The sequence below is a fragment of the Heliangelus exortis genome, chromosome 9 (genome assembly GCF_036169615.1).
Source record: "Heliangelus exortis chromosome 9, bHelExo1.hap1, whole genome shotgun sequence".
Classification (NCBI taxonomy): Eukaryota; Metazoa; Chordata; class Aves; order Apodiformes; family Trochilidae; genus Heliangelus; species Heliangelus exortis.
In genome coordinates this window covers 5,399,678-5,406,012 of record NC_092430.1, presented here as the reverse complement: position 1 = coordinate 5,406,012, position 6,335 = coordinate 5,399,678, and the positions used below count along the sequence as shown (strand labels likewise).

The following is a 6,335-nucleotide window of genomic DNA, read 5'->3' as shown; positions in this document are numbered from 1 at the left end:
CTTTTAAACTAGAAGCAGCTAAAACGCTTTATCCTCCAAGTTCTGAAGCAGCTGGATTGTGCTGTTGATGCCTTAGCCTCCCGTGTCTGGGGAATATTGTCCACGCACTCGGTTTATCACCAGAGTTCCTGCCGGCGGAAATTTTCTTTCCCCTATCCTGCCCCATGAGAGGAATTTTATCCGCCTTGCTGGATTTTCCAGCTCTTTGCCAGACAGCTAAGGAAACAGACTCGGTGACAATAGGTTCAGCTTCAAGTTTTAAAAATACTTGTGGTTAACTACTCTCTGCTTTGTCTTCAGCTTTTCCTTGCTTCCTAATCTTTCTTCTGTATTTCCAGAGTTCACCTTTTCCTATCTTTCTCACCCCCTTCCAAATCCTGCTCACTGCCCCCCACTCACTCCTTCAGCTCTTCCCTGTGCTTTTTCTCCAGTGTTCCTCTCTCAATCCAGTTCCTAAACGCACAGCCTGCTCTTTTTCTCTGCTTTTCTTAGGTTTCCTCAACCTTTCATTGAGGAAAATCACAATCAGCAAGTCAGTCCAGCCCTGCACTACTTGGTGCCTCCCATGGTTCTGAAAGAGGCTCAACTAGAAGATGAAGTGGCAAGATAATAGTCCCTGGAACAAGGGACTGGGTACATTCACTTGTGCCGGGGTTGTGCAAGCCTTCAGCCAGGCATCGGAGTGAGAAGCCAAAGGAGGATGCATGGAGGAAGCAAATCTTTAAAAAAGGAAACCCCCTGTGCAGAGCTGCCCCAAGAGCACAGCCCAGCATGGGGATGCAGATGCCTGAATGCCCTTTGAATCTTAGGGGGTTAAACATCCAACTCTTTTGGAGCCTTCCAGTCTCCACACCTAGAGACCTAGGTTTCTCCTAGTGGTTTAACTACTCAGTACCTGCCCCAGGGCTGAGATTCAGCAGATGCTCAGCTCACTGCACTTGGGGATGCTGTCTGTGTGCAAACACACTTGTACGTGAACAGCTGTGACCAGTTCTTCACACCAGGACCACCTTTGCCAGAAGCTCCATGGGTAAGCTTGGTAGTTTGCTGGGTACTCTGCTGTGGGTACTGTAATGCTGTGGGAATCTGGGCTGGGACAGTCCGACTGAGGGCAAGAGTGTCACTCCAGGCCTGGGCTAACAAATCAGCCCCATACAAACAATAGGTAATGCCCACATCAGGCTAATACATGGCCCAGCAGGACTTAAAATACTTCAGACAACATTTCAGGCCTTGACCATGTTTGCTGTGCAAGGTCACTCCACGCTTCCAACCATCAATAGGGTGCTTATCCCACTGAAGGTACCTATAATCAGAACCAATAATTCCCTCATTATCCAAGCAGCCTTGGATAATGAAGCCTTGGGCACCTTTTTGCCCAATGCTGTTTTCTTGCTCAGACTCCTACATACCCATGGCTCTGCTTCTTAAACATGACCTGCTTAGCTCTTACCCATTGCCAGAAATGAGATCCTGGCTCTTCACCTGAAGGAAATATGGAGACTTCACAGCAGGGACTCTGTATGAATGTACAGCTATAGGATGGCACATCCATGGAGAAACATGTTTGAGAATTATCCAAAGGCTTTATCTGATGACTATGGACTATGATGGAGGTTTTTAATCTTCCTTTTTTCTGCCCTTCCTTTCTTATAACATAAGACATTCCCTCTGGCCTCATCATCTGGTACTCATAATCCTGATGACCTCGACTTGGAGTTGTGATGGAAATGCCCTTTTTCTCAGAGCTGTAAATCCTTCTACCATCCTTCTGAGCTCCTTTGCAGGAACAGGGACATAAGAATGTCTTGTTCTCTACCTCCAGAACTGCATCCTACTGCTTCCTCCTCACTAAACCCTCTTTCTCCAGTTTGCCTCCTGTTGGCTCCCATGCAGTCAGAAGATGCAGCACTGTTATTTCTCTCCATTTTCCTGTGCTCCACAGGAAGCCACAATGGTATGCCAGAGAATTCCATAACGGTAAGTCTAATTTTAATGTGTATTTTTCCAGGTAAATAATGCAACAACAGAAGCAGCAAAATCCCCATTTCTGTGTCCATGGCACTTAAAAAGGTGCCATGCAGACCTGTTTCTTCGGCTGGGTCACATCCACTCTTCTGTCACAGTAGAAATCCAGCAAGAGCTGTTCTTTTGTCGATAAAAGTAATTCCCTGAGCACACCACATCTGTGTTGCTCCTTACCTGTGCTGGCCCTTGCTGCTCCTCATGCTTCTGCCTCTCCAGAGGGATGTGGCACAAGACATTTCATCATCTTTGCCCTTAGCTGGAACACCCCTTATCCAGGCAATTCATTGCCAGCATACCCTCCATATGGACCTCTGTTGTGGGGAAGAGGAGAAGAATTTACTTTCCAGCCCATTTTAACAGGCCAAGTGCCAGGTTACTGCTTTGCTAGTTAAAGCAGGCATAATCATTGCATGGATTCAGCCATCAGGTGATCCATGAAAATGAGATAAGAAGGGAAAGTAGCAACCCCAAAAATAAGCTGCTCCTCTGCCTCGTGTGCCCTGTCCCACTGCAGTCCTGCCAGGGACCAATACGGGTGGCAGGGCAGTGGCAGGGGCCACAAGCACCTGGGAAGGGCAACACAGAGTGTGGAAAAAGGCAGAGTGAGCAGGCAGGGGCTGCTCCAGAGGGATCCTGCCAAGGGTACCCTGCTCACAGCTTCTTGCTCCAGCTGGGAGCATGGAATCCTGTTGCTCAGAACAACACATTTAATATCATTGAGTCCAACCATCGACCCACTGCTAAGCCAACCACTAAACCACGTCTCCGTGGCTTTGGAACACCTCCGGGGATGGCAATTCCACCACTTTTCGGGGTGGTTTGGGCTCACGGAGAGGAGGAAGAGGCCGTCCCAAAATAATTGGGAAAGCAACCTCCTGTCCTGGGAAGAGCAGGGGATATCTCGGAGCAACATCTCCCCTGCTACAGGCAGCATCACCAAGAGGTTTCGGCCGGTGCCGGGGCTGCGGAACCCCGTGCGAAGCCATCAGGAAGCGGTGCGGGAGCGCTTCCAGACTCGGGCACCAGAGGGCACTGCGGGCCCGGCCGGGGCTGCGGCCCCACGGGGGTACGGGCGGGGGAAGCTCCGCTGAGACCACGCAGCGTGGGGAGGCCAGAGCCAAAGGGAACCCACCCACCCACCCCCCCTGTGGTCTCTCTGCTTGATCCTGTCTCTTCGAGGATATCCTCAAGAGGTCCCAACGGAAGACGTCACAGAAACAAACAAAAAAATTGAAATAAATAATTAAAAAAACCCAACAGCGACCAAAAACACAACAGTGACAAAACCCAACCAAAATCCAACACAACAGAGCAAAACTACTCAAATTCTATCCTCTTCCCTCAGTTTTGCAGCGGATTTTTGTCTTGTATTTATTCCAAGCCGAGAGGAGCCTTGGGAGTGTCAGCAAAGTGTCATAGAATCATAGAACTGGCTGGGTTGGAAGGGACCTCAGAGGTCATCAAGTCCAACCCTTGATCCACTACTGCTGCAGTTCCCAGCCCATGGCACTGAGTGCCACATCCAGGCTCTTTTGAAATATCTCCAGGGATGGAGAATCCATCCCTTCCCTGGGCAGCCCATTCCAATGCCTGATCACCGTCTCCCTAAAGAAATTCTTTCTAATGTCCAACCTAAACCTCCCCCGGCACAACTTGAGACCTCTTGTGCCCTCTTGTCTTGCTGAGAGTTGCCTGGGAAAAGAGACCAATCCCCCCCTGGCTCCAACCTCCTTTCAGGGAGTTGGAGAGAGTGATGAGGTCTCCCCTGAGCCTCCTCTTCTCCAGCCTGAACACCCCCAGCTCCCTCAGCCTCTCCTCATAGGATCTGTGCTCGAGTCCCTTCACCAGCCCAGTTGCCCTCCTTTGGACCTGCTCCAGGACTTCGATGTCCTTCCTGAGCTGAGGGGCCCAGAACTGGACACAGGACTCGAGGTGTGGCCTCACCAGGGCTGAGCAAAGGCAGCAGCCAAAGGGACACACACTGACCCTGCTCTGCCTGCGTGAGATGGCAGCCAGCCCGGGGTATGGGACATTCTGCACGAATGGCCAGAGGTGACACGGGTCTGTGATTGTCACAGCCTCGTACACGCCCCCAAGGCCTCGAACAGGCTGAGAGCAGCTGTGTTCTCACCTCAGCCCTTTCAGGAAGGTGAAAATGCTCCCGTTGGTCAGATAGAGCTAAAGATAACACAGCACCACCTTCCTCACTCCCCAGCACCAGCTTGGTTTCTGACACAGCCAGCACAAATTATTCTGAAAGAGAAACAAGTGGTGCCCATGTAGCAAGGAGATGCACCCAGCCCTTTGGTCTAGGGCAGGGTGGCCCAGAGCCCGTGTAATTATAAGAGGTGCCCACAGGCTCCAGGTGCTTGGTGCCCCAAAAGAAAAGCACCTGATTCACTCCCCCTATTGCACAAATGCCTTCCAGGAGCTACTTACACTTAATTACAGGGAAAATTGTTCATTAGGAGTCCAGCTCCAATATTCAAGGAAGATGCCATGGGCTGAACAGCCAGGGAAGGCTCAGGGAGGTAATCATTAGCTCAGGGCTTATTGTTTATTGGAGGTATTTTGGAATGGAAATCCCAGCATGTTAATGTTACGTGCATCCCAGACAGGGGACAATCTACTAGACTACAAGTTATCTCCACCCTGGCCTTGACAGGAAAAATGGCACCCCATGGAACTTCGGTATGATCTGAAGGACACAGAAGGCACCGGAGCACGGAGGGGGCTGTGCTGCTATGAGCTCACAGGATCCACCCAACACGACTCCTGCAGCACACAAAAAACACCCTTAGTCAAGAGCTCAGAGAAAACTGTCCTCTGGCAAGTGAATGGTGCCCAGCTGGCTGGAGCAGCAGCCTGGCAAACCAAGAGTTGGAAGCTCTGCTGCCATCGGCTGCAGCACCCAGCACCCCAGGAGGAGGGCAGGTGGCATCCCCCTCTCCTTCCCTATAAGCCTCTGGTAGGGGCTTGTCTCTTCCTGGGTGTCACATCCAACACACAAGGTGATCACGACCTCCTGGCACCACAGCAATAATGGAAATTATTAGTGTTAGACAGGTGTCAACCTCTGCAGGTAGTAGCAGCATTGCTAATAAAGATGTGCAGTTTAAATTGGTGGGACTAAGCTAAAGGGCTTTCTCTGAAGCACACACAGGGGACTTTTTAGAACACTGCTTACAAAGAGGTATTTTAATTTCTATCTTTTCATCTTCATTAACTCCCTGTGCAGCTAGGAGGCAACACAGCCATGTTTATAAAGGAGAGGCTGTCTTCAGAAGAGAGCTGCTTGCAGGGAACTCACTGTGATGCCAAGGGATGAACAGCAGTTATCCTTTTATACAGGCCCCTCCCTACACACCTTCCCTCACAACTCTGTCCAGCAACCAAGATTTGAAAATTACGAAGTGTTAATGAAATGTGGAGCCTGTAAAAGAAAACCAGCCTTTTTAGAGCTTTCTGAAGTTATGAAAACAAGGTTGAGACAGTTCAGCAGATAATAGCCTGCTTTTTTTTCTTGCTAATTACTTGAATAACCACTTTCCCCACTACAACTCCAGCTCAGGAAATTATCACAAGTTTTACCAAACTCTTCCTCCCTTCTTAGTCTCCAGGCTAAAGCAATTGTAACCACAAGTATTTTCTATGATCATTCTGCCCAGAACTTTAATCTCCCATTACTGAAGAACTGTCTGGCCAGGCTTTCCCCTTCAGAAGTTTACAAAAGATGTTACCTCCACTTTTAAAGATGGAGAAACTGAGGCATACCTAGGAAATGCAGCCAGTAAGAGCAGATAGAGAGTGAGGCCATCTGAGCTTCCATTCTGCATGGAGTTATGCTTCTGCTTGAAGTTATGGATCCATCATTAAGTGATGAGCATTCCGTCTGCCTCTGTTCCTCCTGGAGGACATTTCCTCCCCAGCCCTCCTTCCCTCAAGCAGAGTTCAGCAGCCCCAGAACACCTCAGCTTTTCCATGGCCTGAAAACAAAGTTGAAGTGCAAAACAGTTGGGAGCAAAGGAGAGATATATTGGAGCAGAACCAAGCAGCACAAGCACTCACCTTAGGCTTGATATTCCTGGAGACAAAAAAAAAAAAAAAAAAAAAAAAAAAAAAAAAAAAAAAAAAAAAAAAAAAATTTACATTGACAGCCTCTACAGATTATAGGCAGTTTCCCCAGTGACTTCTAAGAGCAGCAAGCAGACTGCTACAGTAAGGGTTAATAAAACTACAGTGAGCACAGGCCCAACACTAAGCCATCAGCTGAACTCTAGTTACTGTTGAACAGGACTGGAAATCTG

General features: G+C 49.1%; 1 protein-coding gene across 1 annotated transcript in view; it reads left to right on the top strand.

Annotated features, from left to right (window-relative positions):
• Positions 1–6,335, top strand: part of LOC139799655 (uncharacterized) — a 152,422-nt gene that overhangs the window by 46,551 nt on the left and 99,536 nt on the right. The gene's annotated exons all lie outside the window — the stretch shown is intronic.